Genomic DNA, 12725 nt, shown 5'->3' with positions numbered 1-12725 from the left:
AGGAGTGGCTCGTCCAAGGAAGATGACAGACAGAGGATGCCTGAAGGAATGGGGGGTGGAGGTGGATCAGCATATGGCAGCATGAGTTCAGCTATGGGCGTAAGAGGGGACAGATGGCCCAGTGTGCACAGGGCGGGTGTGCAAGTCCTGATGGGCCTGGCGGAAAGGACAGAGCTAAAGGTGACGGTGCGGTGCTTGGACTTGTGCTTCATGTGAGACTTCTTTGGAGCAGGAGTGTCTGGATCAGCATGCAACTTCTTACCCGACCTGGCACGGCTCAGGGAGGCTACGCTGCTCTTAAGAGGCAGCCCTGTCAGGGAGCCACCTTTCTGGCCAAGGGCGAGCTTTTTGTGTACACAGTGGGCTTTGGCGAAATGGGCTGGTGCTGCCGATGCCAGGCAGGAAGTGGTGTGGGGAGGCACTGGCCACCAGCGGCAGCCATTGCTCTGATGGATCCATAGTTGCTGGATCCGATTGCGCACATGGGTGCATTGCCTATAAAAATTCCTTATGGAGGAGGCTGAGTTCTCTGGCTTCCCAGGTACGAGATGGGAACGAGCAACAGATGGAGAAGTGGACAGCGATATGAATCTCACCAAGACAGTAGAGAGAGTGTTGGTGCTTGTCGCTCATGGAGAAAGAGCGCAGGCAGGAAGGGCAGTATTTAAAACCAGCTTGCCAGGGCATAATCCGTGGGCGGGGCAGAAGCTCCTGAAGGGGAAAAAGTCCAACAAAAACTCCAACAGAAACCTAAGTAACTAAGAACTAACAACTAGCAAATGGACAACTAAGATCTAAACCAACAGACAGCAGTTCTCTTAGCGCGCTAAGAGCACTGAGGAACTGTGGTTCTAACTCTGGCCATGTGGTGATAAGAGGCAACTGGAGGAACATCCACCTGCACAGCCTCTTAAAGCCTCAGATGTGCCATGCGGTTGACACACAACACACATGCAGGTCAATGGTCACTACTATGAACAGTTCTGGATCTGGCACATGTGCACCTACGTTTGGAATCCTCATAGGGACCATCACTCAAAGACGAACTTGAAATTTAGTACTGCGGGCTTGATTCACACTTGATAGTCTGCCAGGGCAGCTGAGAGACTCAATAGCAAATTTCCCCAGTGCCTGTAGCCTGGATCTTTCTCTCTCCTTTGATGAGGAAAGAAGACTTAACAAAATGCAGGTCCTCTCCAGCCAGGCAAATGCCAGAGGTGGCCTCACCTGTGATGGAGGTGCTGAGGTTGAGAACTGGAAAAAGCACACTCCCATCCCCATCCCCGGTTGGCTTTCTTAATCACATTTATGAAGTCCAGGTGAGGAAATTAGGCTGTTTCTCTTGCTTCCTCAAGGCTCCAGTAGCATAAGGCCTCCATGTGCAGGGTCACTTTCATGAAGATTAAACCCTCATTTTCCCCCTCCCCTGGATACTGCTGTGGTCTTTACAAGGTAGGGTCATCGTTGTCAGGGCCATATTCTTAGGATGTTGCATTCTGGGTCTTTGTCCCCCAACATCTTCCAACTTCTACCCAAACCCTGAGTCTATTACCATCAGCCACAATTTATTTTTATATATATGTATTATACACATACACGTGCATACACACACAATCTGAAGTGCCATAGTCAGTCACAATCCCCTTCACTCATTTAGCCCCAGCTAGAAAGGAGGATTGGGTCTTACATAGTAAATTTTCTTTCTGTGAAGCCTACCAGTCCGGAAGCCTCAGCCAGCTAAGGGAGGCTGTGTGGTCCTGTGGTTATGTTACTTGGCTGGAAGTGAGAAGAACTGAGTTCCATGCACCTGGTCTGTGACCTGGGCCAATCACTTTCTCTCTCTCTGCATTAAGTCAATGTTCAGTTGTAAACTTCTGAAAGAACAACGATAACACTTTGTTCAGAGTTATGAACATTTCAGAGTAAGGAACGAAGTGTTTGCAACTTTGAGTTCTACTGTGCTGACAAGCTTTACACAAATAATTACTGATGTTTTAATTAAATTAAAACCAGGCCTGGTTTTCATTTTGCTTGTACTTTGCCAATCACTTTCGATTCCAGCATGATGAGCGCAGCCAAATTTATCTTAATGTTTAATGTGTTCTGCTGTTTGAAGACTGGAATTAAGTACAAGATTCCAAACAGAACTAAAACTAATGTTGCTAACTATAACTTCTTGAATTATTGGCCACAAAATTCAAGTCAGAGTTAAAGTGAGGTTAAAAAAAGGCAAGAACAAAATCAGAATGCGATGTTCAAGTATAAGATCGGTTAGATAGTATCATATGATGACCCAAAATCTCCTCAATGCCAGCTGGCAAGGTGGTTACAAGAATATCCTGCTCTTGTTATGTATATTCTGGTTCACCAAAGGATATTATGTGAGGTCTTAAATGAAAACCAGGGTAATTCTGGCAGGGCCAGCTTTAGGCCAATTCACCCGATTCCCCAGAATTGGGCCCTGCGCCTTAGGCATCTTTTTAATTAAAAAAACAAAACAAAAAAACAATTCACCCGGCGGCGGTCCGCTCCAGGATCTTCGGCAGCATTTCAGCAGCTGAGGGTCCTTCGGTGCCATGGAAGACCCAGAGTGGACCCCCTTCCACCGAAGTAGCGCCAAAGCCCTGGACCGCCACCGGGTATTCGAATCAGGCCCTGCAGTTAATAAAGCTGGCCCTGAATACTGGTTATTAATATCATTGTGAAATATATTTGCAGATACTATGTAAGGAGTTTGTCAGTCTTTTATACACATACACACAGAGTATCTTAAAGTCTGTATCAAGTTGACAAACAGGTTTTCTGTCAGACAACATTTATTCGCCTGTCTCTTTGTCAGCATGTAAATTAAACACTGCCAGCTAACACAATGGTTAAACATCTACATTGGAAGTCAACAGGGGGATGTGAAATGAACAAGCCAGGAGCACACAGGAAAATGAGACATGGGCATTATCCTGGCTCAGTGTACAGATAAACTTTGGGGATATAAGTAAAATGCTAAAAGACACCCCTTTATCCTGCAACCAGGAAGTAAACAGACAGCACGTTTACATTAATGAAAACAGGATCTCTGTCTACCTTGGTGGAAGATGCTCCAGAAGACTTTGGGTGAAATAAGGCTTCCTTAAACAGGTTAGTCTGTTAAGTATATAGAATCTTGAAAATGTGTTATGATTTTGTTTTATATGTAACTCTTGTTTTCATTAACCTCTCTCTTGAATTTTTGATAATAAATGTATTGTTTTTCACTATAATTCTCTCTCAGTGTTGTGGTATTAAGTAAAGTGCTTGTTCTGAATTGAATCATACAAGTTGGTGTGTGCACTCTTCTCTTGGGGACAGCAGACCTTGCATTTCTGAGTGTTCAGTAGATAAGGGGCTAAACACTACAGAGGAATGCTTCAGAGGGTCTTGGGATACCCCTACTGTTAACATGCAAAGTAAGGGCTGGCATAGTTCATAGGGGCTTGTTTGGGTGGCTAACAGGCTGGTGATGTCAGGGAGCTGATTCTCAGTTAAGCACAAACAAATCTCCCTCTTACTGGATGCCGGGAGTAACAAAGTTCAGGGCAACCACATCTGTGGTCCCTCAAGGGGACCCACACTAGGCTCCCAGCTCAGCAGCCATCACCTCTCTTTGGCAGAAACCTGTCTGTCCCTCCCTCCTGACTGGGTTTTTTTCAGGCTGCACAATTCCCTGCCTACACTGTGTTATCCTAGAAAGCCAGACGCCTGAACAGGCCAATGTCTGCTCTTTGTTCTCTCTGAAGGCTGTGAACAGACGTAATTGCCAGCACTCACAAGTTACCACGGCTCTTCTAAGCATGCACAGTTATTCTTAAGGTGAAAACATTAAAAATAATAAAAGTTCCTATATGCATGCTAACTTATCAGAGGTCACCCATCAGTCGTACGGGGCCTCAGTAGTGCAAAGTCCTTCCAATCCTTCCTAGGAACAGTTGCTCCTCCCCTCCCCCTTTGGCCCCAGGTTCTGTTTGGTGGATCAGAAAGAAGGCCCCAAGTCAGTTTAAACTCAGCATATTTATCCAAAAGTTCTTTTTTTTGTATGGTCATCTCTGGAGAATCCAGTTTGAAATAATATATATGAGTAAGTGGAGATACATCTCTGGAGTGTTTACAACCTGAGTGAATTTGCCTAATCATCACTCCTGTTCTTAGCTCCCAGAAGAGCTGTGGTTCCCCCTGTCCCCCATGGAACTGCATACAATTTCTGGCCCACAACGATACATAAACATAATACAGCAAGATCCCCCAAAGATATTGCAGGAAATTCCAATATTTGTCACAGTATGTTCTGTTAAGGAACGTTATATATGAATTGTGTGCTAGGTACAGTGTACTAGGGAGGACTGGCACAGCAATCTTTGTACCTTGAAGAATATATATGATGCTTAGATAAGAAAAGCTATGTAAGGTTAGTTGAATCTGTGGAATTTTCTGTCATAAACAAGGGTAGTTAAAAAACTATGAGCCGAACTGAGGTCACAATTTGGAGCAGTTTGAAACTGCCACAAGACTATTCTCCACAGCTGGTAATGTATGAACTTCTCTATTTATGCTGATTTATCTATGTTTAATAAACTGATGAACCAAGTTATCTGAAGTCTTGTTAATTAGTAATCTAAACCGAACCACTAATAGTTCTAATGAACCACTGAAGAAAGAAAGAAATGCTTTGTATCACTTGAAAACTTGAGTTCCTGATTTTTCAACAAGGAATAAAGCATTATTTTGTAGACCTTGTGGCTGTCAAAATACATAGCTTGAAATGGTAACTGGCCTTTCAGATGAAGCCAAAGTATAGACCATTATAAACCTTAAAGAGACTGGAAGAGATGTTTTCAGCACCACAAGTGCTCTGTGCCAGTCCATCGCTAAAGGCAGCATGTCACATATCCATGACATTTTCTTTGAATTGTCCGGGAGTGGGTTGTCCTCAGTTCATGGCTCTTTACCATGTTAAATTAAGTTTAGTGCAGTTGCTGAACCAGACCTGTTGGAGTGCAGCGTTTTCCCTCTGTTATGGCAGGTCTCTGTTACATCCATTTACCTGCCTGGGGATCCACAAAAGAAGGGTACAGTTTCTGAATCCTGTCTGGGAAAGGAACTGAGCTGGAGAGGGGCAGATAAAGCCTGCTAATTTGAGAAGCATTCAAGCCCTGGAGATGAAACTCACTTGGAAGATGTTCAGCCACCACTTTCAAGGTAGTGGACTTGCTTGAAGGTCTGAATCCTGTGAAAGCAGAACACAAATGTGTTAAAAGGACATGTTATTTGGGACAAGGTGGCAGGCTACAATTCACTGTGAGCAAATTAATCACATGGGAAAAAAGTAAAGCAATTAGCATTATATATTGTTTTATTTTTAACACTAACCTTTGCTGGAAGAATGGCCCAAATTTCAAGTTAAATGGAAAATGCCTAGCTAAACCTCTAGTACTTCGAAAATCTCAACCAATGTCTAATATTTATATGCTTAATTTGGGGTTGTCACCTGATGGTAAAGAATGGGCAAATCCCTTAACTTCTTTGATACAGGATATTACTAAACTTGTCACTCATGATTTTAATGTGTCCTGCATACCTGTTGCATAGTGAACAATTCTTATTTACGGTGCTCAAGTTGCCAGACATGGGAGCTTTATCATACTAGACTTGCAGATGTCTACACAGAAAAAGTGATCCTTCTAAATGATTAGCTTTATACAAGCCCCACCTAAATCACATCTAAAAGGGAATACCAACATTCACTAGGGTTAGTGACTTTAACAGCTGTAGACTTTTGAAGGAGAAAGATTTTCAGAAGCTTTCCTCCTCTTCTCCTATGCTTTATAGTAATCTCATAATTTACTGTTTTGAATTCCATGTGTGGGATTTTCCAAAGCATTGGAGTGAGTTTAGGAGTACACAAAATCAACAGGCTTGTGTACTTAAGTGATTTGGGAACACTTTTGAAAATTCCAACATGTGGGACAATTCTTGGTCGGTTTGAAGTCAATGGGAATTTCATTATTGACTTCACATAGGATCAGGATTTGGCCCTTTACATAAAGATACAAGTTAAAATTAATGACAATTATTGTTGTGATTAACATTCATTGTGCCTTACGAACGGGATTTTAAAAACCATGATGGAACACAATCCATGAAAAAATGTTAATACTCAGCAATTTTCTGAAGAGGAGGTTACTCACCTTGTGCAGTAACTGACGTTGAGATGAGTGTCCCTGTGGGTGCTGTACTCTAGGTGTCTGTGTGCTCCCGCGCCTTTGATCGGAGATTTCTGCAGCAGTACTCGTACCGGCCACGCATGCTCAGAGCCAGCCCCCCGCTATGAGTATACCTCTAGTGAGCATGCGCAACCGGTTCCCTCAGTTCCTTGTCTACAACGGAGGCTATCCCAACTCCGAAGTAGAGGGGAGGAGGGTGGGTAGTGGAGCACCCGCAGAGACACTCATCTCGAAGAACATCAGTTATTGCACAAGGTGAGTAACCTCCTCTTCTTCTTCGAGGCATGTCCCTGTGGGTGCGCCAATGTAGGTGACTTTGAAGCAGTGTATCTCAAGGAGGTAGGGACTTCGGATCTGGTAGGAATGCAGTAAATAATACTGCCCTGCCTAATCGAGTGTCAGAGAGAGGGCCCTGAGTAAGGGCGTAGTGTTTGACAAATGTGTGCTCGGAGGACCAAGTGGCTGCTCTACAAATGTCAGTCAATGGTACTTTATGTAAGAAGGCTACAGAGGTAGATACAGAGCTAGTGGAATGTGTTCTGATCGATGCTGGAGGTGTAACTTTTTTATTTGATAGCAGAGTCGTATGCAATCGGAGATCCAGTTTGAAAGTCTCTGGGTAGAAATAGGCATGCCTTTGGAGCGCTCCGCGATGGAGACAAAGAGTTTAGGAGAGTGTCTGAAGAGTTTGGTTCTGTCCAAATAGAAGGACAAGGCCCTGCACACATCAAGCGTGTGCATTGTGGCTTCGAAGGAGTTTTGCATGTGGTTTCGGGAAGAAAGTTGGTAGATGTATTGGTTCATTGATGTGAAATGAAGCGTGAATTTTTGGAAGGAATTTCGGGTGTAGGCGTAGGGCAACTTGGTCCTTGAAGAAGAGCGTATATGGTGGATCTTCCATAAGGGCTGCTATCTCTCCTGCCCATCTGGCAGAGGTAATTGCCACCAAAAAGGCTGTTTTTATCAAGAGGTGTAATAGGGAGCAGGTGGCTAAGGGCTCAAAAGGGTTGATGAGTTAGACAGGACAATACTAGGTGAAGATCCCATGGATGGGTAGATGGCTTAATGTCTGGATATAAGGTTTGGAGTCCCTTAAGGAAATGCTTGGTGATGGGATGAACGAAGACTGGGGTATTGTCAACTGTATCTTGAAAGGTTATGATGGCAGTTAAGTGGACTCTGATGGAGCTGAAGGAAAGGCTGGATTGCTTAATGTCCAGTAGATAGTCGAGTATGCAGGGGAGAAGTGCAGAGGTAGGAGACAGTTGTTTAGTTGAACACCATTCTGTGAATCGCTTCCACTTTCGGAGATAGGTGGTACAGGTGGATTGTGTTCTGCTATGTAGAAGCACCCTCTGAAATTGGTCGGAATGGTCTAGTTCTCCTTGGGAGAACCTTGCAGGTACCAGGCTTTGAGATGAAGCATGGAGAGACTGGGTGAAGAAGCCTGCTGTGTTGCTGCGATAAAAGGTTTGGGATGAGAGGCAGTGAGATCGGTGGTCGAATTGACATTCTGGTGAGGAAAGGGAACCACGGTTGTCTCGGCCATGAAGGTGCAATCAAGATCACGGTGGCAAGGTCCATTCATATCTTGATCAGGACTCTGTTGAGAAGTGGTATTGGGAGAAATGCATAGAGTAAGTCCTGGTGCCATGGGATCATGAATGCGTCTCCGAGGGAGTGTTTGCCCAGTCCCGCCGTGGAGCAAAAACTGAGGAATTTTGTGTTTTTTGCAGTTGCAAAGAGATCTACGGTTGGGTGACCCCAAGTGCGAAATATGTTGTAAATGATTCTGTCGTCTATCTCCCATTCTTGTTCCAAAGGGAAACGTCTGCTTAACTCGTTGGCAGTGGTATTCATCACCCCGGGGAGATAAGCAGCTGATATGCGGATGTGGTTCGCAAGGCACCAATTCCAGAGTTTTATGGCCTCTGAGCAAAGAGAGTGGGAGCGAGCCCCTCCTTGCCTGTTTATGTAGAACATGCAGGCAATGTTGTCTGTCGTTATGCGTACATGCTGATTCTTGATTAGTGGTAGGAAGTGGCGGCAGGCATTTCGTATAGCTCGAAGTTCTAGAACATTTATGTGCAGGGAGGTCTTGAGGGAGACCATAGCCCGTGGACTGTTTGGTGAGAGATGTGGTCCCCCCCGCCAATGAGAGATGCATTGATTGCCATTATCAGAGTTGGGGAGGTCTGGAGGAAGGGGACTCCAGAGCAGAGGTTGGAGGGGACTGTCCACCATAGGAGAGAGTCTTTGACTCAGTAGGGTATGGCCAGGGGTTTGTTTAGTGAGTGCACGTTTGGTTTGTAAACCATGGCCAGCCAAGCTTGGAAGCACCTCATGTAGAGACGTGCATTATGGACCATGAAGATGCACGAGGCCATGTGCCCTATAGTTGGAAGCAGTCTCAGGCGGTGACCTGGGGGCTGTCGTGAAGTCTTGTAGCCAGCAGTTTTATGGTATTGAATCGGTCGGGTGGGAGAGATGCCAGCCCGGTTGTGGAGTCAAGGCTTGCTCCTATAAACTCCAGGTGCTGGGTAGGACTTAATATGGATTTGCTTCTGTTTATTTGCAGGCCCAGAGATTGGAAGCAATTGATGATGATTTGTGTGAAGCGGAGGGCTTCATCGAACGTGGAGGCCTTGAGAAGGCAATCGTCAAGGTAAGGGAATATTATGACCCCTTTTTTCCTGAGGTAGGCAGTGACTACCGCTAGGAGCTTGGAGAAAACTCGGGGGGCAGTGGAAAGGCTGAAGGGTAGAACTCTGTATTGGAAATGCATTGAGCCAAGGGTAAAACAAAAGGAAACATCTGTGGGCTGGGTGGATAGTGACATGAAAATAGGCATCTTGTAGGTTGAGGGCTGAAAACCAATCGCCCTGCTCCAGGGCTGGAATTATGGTGGTGAGAGTAACCATCTTGAACTTTTCCTTTTTGATAAATTTGTTGAGCTGCCTGAGGTCGAGGATCGGTCGCCATCCTCCAGTTTTCTTTTCTGTTAAAAAATAATGGGAGTAGAAACCTTTCCCCTTGTGGCATTCGGGCACGAGTTCGATAGCCCCCGGATGAAGGAGATGTTGTACTTCTTGCTGGAGGTGTAGCTCGTGAGAGGGGTCCCTGAAGAGGGACAGGGAGGGTGGGTGGGTGGGAGGTAAGGGACAGAATACCCAGTTGTGATGACTTCTAGAACCCACTTGTCGGTGGTAACATTCTGCCATTGGTGCAAAAATGGCCGTAGATGGTGTCCAAAGATAGTTGTAGGTGGTGCATACGCTGAAATTGAGACAATGTTTATGAGACCCTTGACCAAAGGTTCAAATCTGCTTATTAGTTGGAGGAAGTTGGGGAGCCCTGGAAGAATTGGGGCGACACCGCTGATATCTGGATCTCTGGTGTTGGTGTTGCTATTGCTGATCCTGAGATCTTGTGAAATGCTGAGTATATAGGGGGTAGCGTGGACAGTGGTAAGGTTGATACCTGTACTGTTGCCTTCTGGTCATAGGGGTTTGGATTGCTAAGGACTGAAGAGTTGCCCTTGACTCCTTCACTGAGTGAAGCACCTCCTTCGTGGTGGAAGCACAGAGTTTATTACCATCGAAAGGGAGATCCTCTATGGTACTCTGAACCTTGCGAGGAAAAAGGGAAGAGGAGAGCCATGAACCTCGGCACATGACCACCGCCATAGCGGTGGATCTTGCTGCGGTATTGGCTGCATCCAGAGCTGCTCAAAGAGCCGTGCATGATATGATTTGGCCCTCGGAAACTAAAGCTGTAAATTGTTGTTTCTTCTGGTCTGGAGTGTGTTCAATAAAGTCCATGAACTTGTTAGTTCCTATAGTCGTACTTTGCCAGAACTGCAGTATAATTGGCAATTTGAAATTGTAAGGTTGAAGAGGCATACACTTTGCGACCCAGCAGGTCTAAGCGTTTGCTTTCCTTGTTGGTTTGGGTTTGGTGGAAATACTGTTGTTTATTCCTTTGGTTGGCTGTGTCCACTACCAGTGAGTTTGGCATAGGATGTGAGAAAAGGAATTCAGAGCCCTTAGAGGGAATGAAGTATTTACGGTCCGCTTGTTTGCAGGTAGGCTGGCTTGTGGCTGGAGCCTGCCAGATGGACTTAGCGGGTTCCAGAAGGGCTGCACTGATTGGTAATTCCAGTCTGGATGAAGAAGAGGGTTGCAGGATGTCCGTTAACTCATGTTGTTGGCCCAGTACTTCCTCTAGATTGATTCTAAGCTCACTGGCAACCCTTTTAAAGAGACCCTGGAATTTCAAAAAATTGTCTGAGAACATTAGAGGGGAGGGAAGTAAGGCTTCTTCAGGCATTACTTCAGTTGGTACTGGGTCAGGAGCAGGAGTTAATTGATCCTGAGAATGGGAGGGTGCCGCCAAGTGTGTCATATCATTTGGACATTTGTGTCTTGTCGAATTGGAATAGCGGGTGTGCTGCTGACGGAAAGATGTCCATCGAGCCCAATACTGCCATGGTGGTGGAAAAGGCATAGGCAGTGCTATCCAGGGGTTAACACATCAGGAAGCAGGGTCTCGAGGATAGTCTGAGACAATTTTCTGTGCCCGTGGGTAACAGGAGTCTGAGGACAGAATTCTGATTGCATTGAAACATCACCCTGTAGTTCAGACTCCTCTTCACTGGAGGAAGGCTGTTCGGACCCTGAATCATTCGTAAGGGAGAAGGAGTCTTTAAATAAGGGTGACTGCAGCACAGGTGACACTAAGAGGTCACTTGACTGGGTAAACGGCAGCGCTAAGGTGAAGGCTGATAGAACTGCTCTGAGGGGACCTGGGCTTGCACCGGAGTTCTAAGTCTTGGCTCAATGCCAGGTAGCGCTATTAATGCCAGTGCCGAAGCTGGTGCCGTGCTATTAATAGCAGGCTGCGGTGCCTCAGTGGGGTCCTGGTATGTCGGCACCGCGTTCATCGCAGTGCCGATGGGTGCCATAATTGAGGAAGGCAACTGAAAGCCTGTCGCCTCGGCACTGGAGCTTTGCGCTGCCGCCGCAAGCACAGGTGGGTTTAATGTGGTGCCGGAGGAGTCTGGCTTGTCAAAAGTGCTTAGGCAGGGGAGCACAGGTGAGGAGACCGTGGATCTGACCAGAGAAGGTTTGTGTCTGAGGGCTTCTTTTGAATTTGACAGAAGGTGCCCTCTTTTTGCTGTTTTCTTCTGCTTTTTAGAAGCGGGAGAGCTGTGGCGGTGAGCGGAGGCAGAGTCCATGCCAGGATCTGAGGCTGACCCTAAGGATTTTTGAAGCAGAATAAGTTTAAGTTTCAGCTCCCTGTCTTTTCGTGCTCTGGAGCTTAGTTTAGTGCAGTGAGCACATTTTTGGGGAACGTGGGTCTCCCTCAAACATTTTATGCACTGCGAATGTCCATCCGAAAGAGGGATAGCTTCCTTACAGGAGGAGCACTGCTTAAAGCCTGTGAAGCTAGGCATGTCTGAAGCGGCTGCGGCTGCGATAAATTTTTTTTTTTTACATGGTAGAAAAAAGGGTAAGTAACATTAACTAACAACTAACAAGAAACTAGCTAACTACAAGTAATTTTAAAATGAGGAAAGAAATTCTTTAACAAGTCTGCTGAGCTCCGTCTCAAGCCGGGGATGGTAGAGAAGGAACTGAGGAACTGGCCGCGCATGCTCACTAGAAGTATACTCAGAGTGGAGGGGCAGGCTGAGCATGCGTGGCCGGTATGAGTACTGCTGCAGAAATCTCTGATCAAAGGCGCAGGGGCGCACCGACACCTAGAGTGGAGCACCCACAGGAACCTCTCTCGAAGGTGGTTACTTTACCCAAATCTCTGGCATTGTCTTCAGCTTGTATAGAATGCAATAGTTTGCCTCTTGAAGGAAATGAGCAGCCAAGAGCACATACCATCAACCCTCCATGCTCTGCATTGGTCTCTGTTAAATTTATAAAAGCATAAATATTCTAGATTTCAGCTGAGGGATTGCCTCTCTTCCTTTATCCTGTCACAGTAACTATCTACTGGTAATCTAGATTTGAGAATTCCACAGTGGCAGAAAATTCTCAGTAGAGCACCCATGTTTCTGAAATTCATTGCTTCCAGCTGTTTGCTGGAACCTAGGCCTGGAAAGCATCCAGCAGCAATACAGGACCTATTTAGCCACACTTACTTAACTACTAGTACCCGCTCCCCATTAGTAAACTTTAAGGATGTTTCAGGTAAAGTTTGCAAAAAAACCCTGAAAGCAGTGCATTAAGAAGTCAAATTAAAAACTCTCTGAAAAGTAATTTTTATAAGTTTCCCAAAATGTGGAATATTTAATAAAATTACTCTCACTACACTTACACCTATACCTTGATATAATGCTGTCCTCGGGAGTAAAAAAAAAAAAAAAAATCTTACTGTGTTACAGGTGAAACCGCATTGTTGAACTTGCTTTGATCCACTGGAGTGCGCACCCCCACTCGCCCCTCAGAGCACTGCTTT

General features: G+C 45.5%; 2 long non-coding RNA genes across 2 annotated transcripts in view; one reads left to right on the top strand and one right to left on the bottom strand.

The window, feature by feature from the left end:
- The first annotated feature begins 6349 nt into the window (after positions 1–6349).
- The window catches only part of LOC115645493, a 7886-nt gene continuing 1510 nt past the window's right edge, over positions 6350–12725 (top strand). Inside the window, exons 1-2 of the long non-coding RNA XR_003998761.1 lie at positions 6350–6733; positions 7335–7341. This is a non-coding gene — a long non-coding RNA (uncharacterized LOC115645493). The remainder of the gene's footprint in view (positions 6734–7334; positions 7342–12725) is intronic.
- Positions 6507–11874, bottom strand: LOC115645494. The gene is made up of 3 exons (XR_003998762.1): positions 11792–11874; positions 6775–6778; positions 6507–6518 (listed from the first exon to the last, which is right to left on the bottom strand). It is a non-coding gene; the product is annotated as an uncharacterized LOC115645494 (long non-coding RNA).

Source organism: Gopherus evgoodei, chromosome 2 (assembly GCF_007399415.2).
Source record: "Gopherus evgoodei ecotype Sinaloan lineage chromosome 2, rGopEvg1_v1.p, whole genome shotgun sequence".
Taxonomy (NCBI): domain Eukaryota; kingdom Metazoa; phylum Chordata; order Testudines; family Testudinidae; genus Gopherus; species Gopherus evgoodei.
This window is presented reverse-complemented; position numbering and strand designations above follow the sequence as displayed.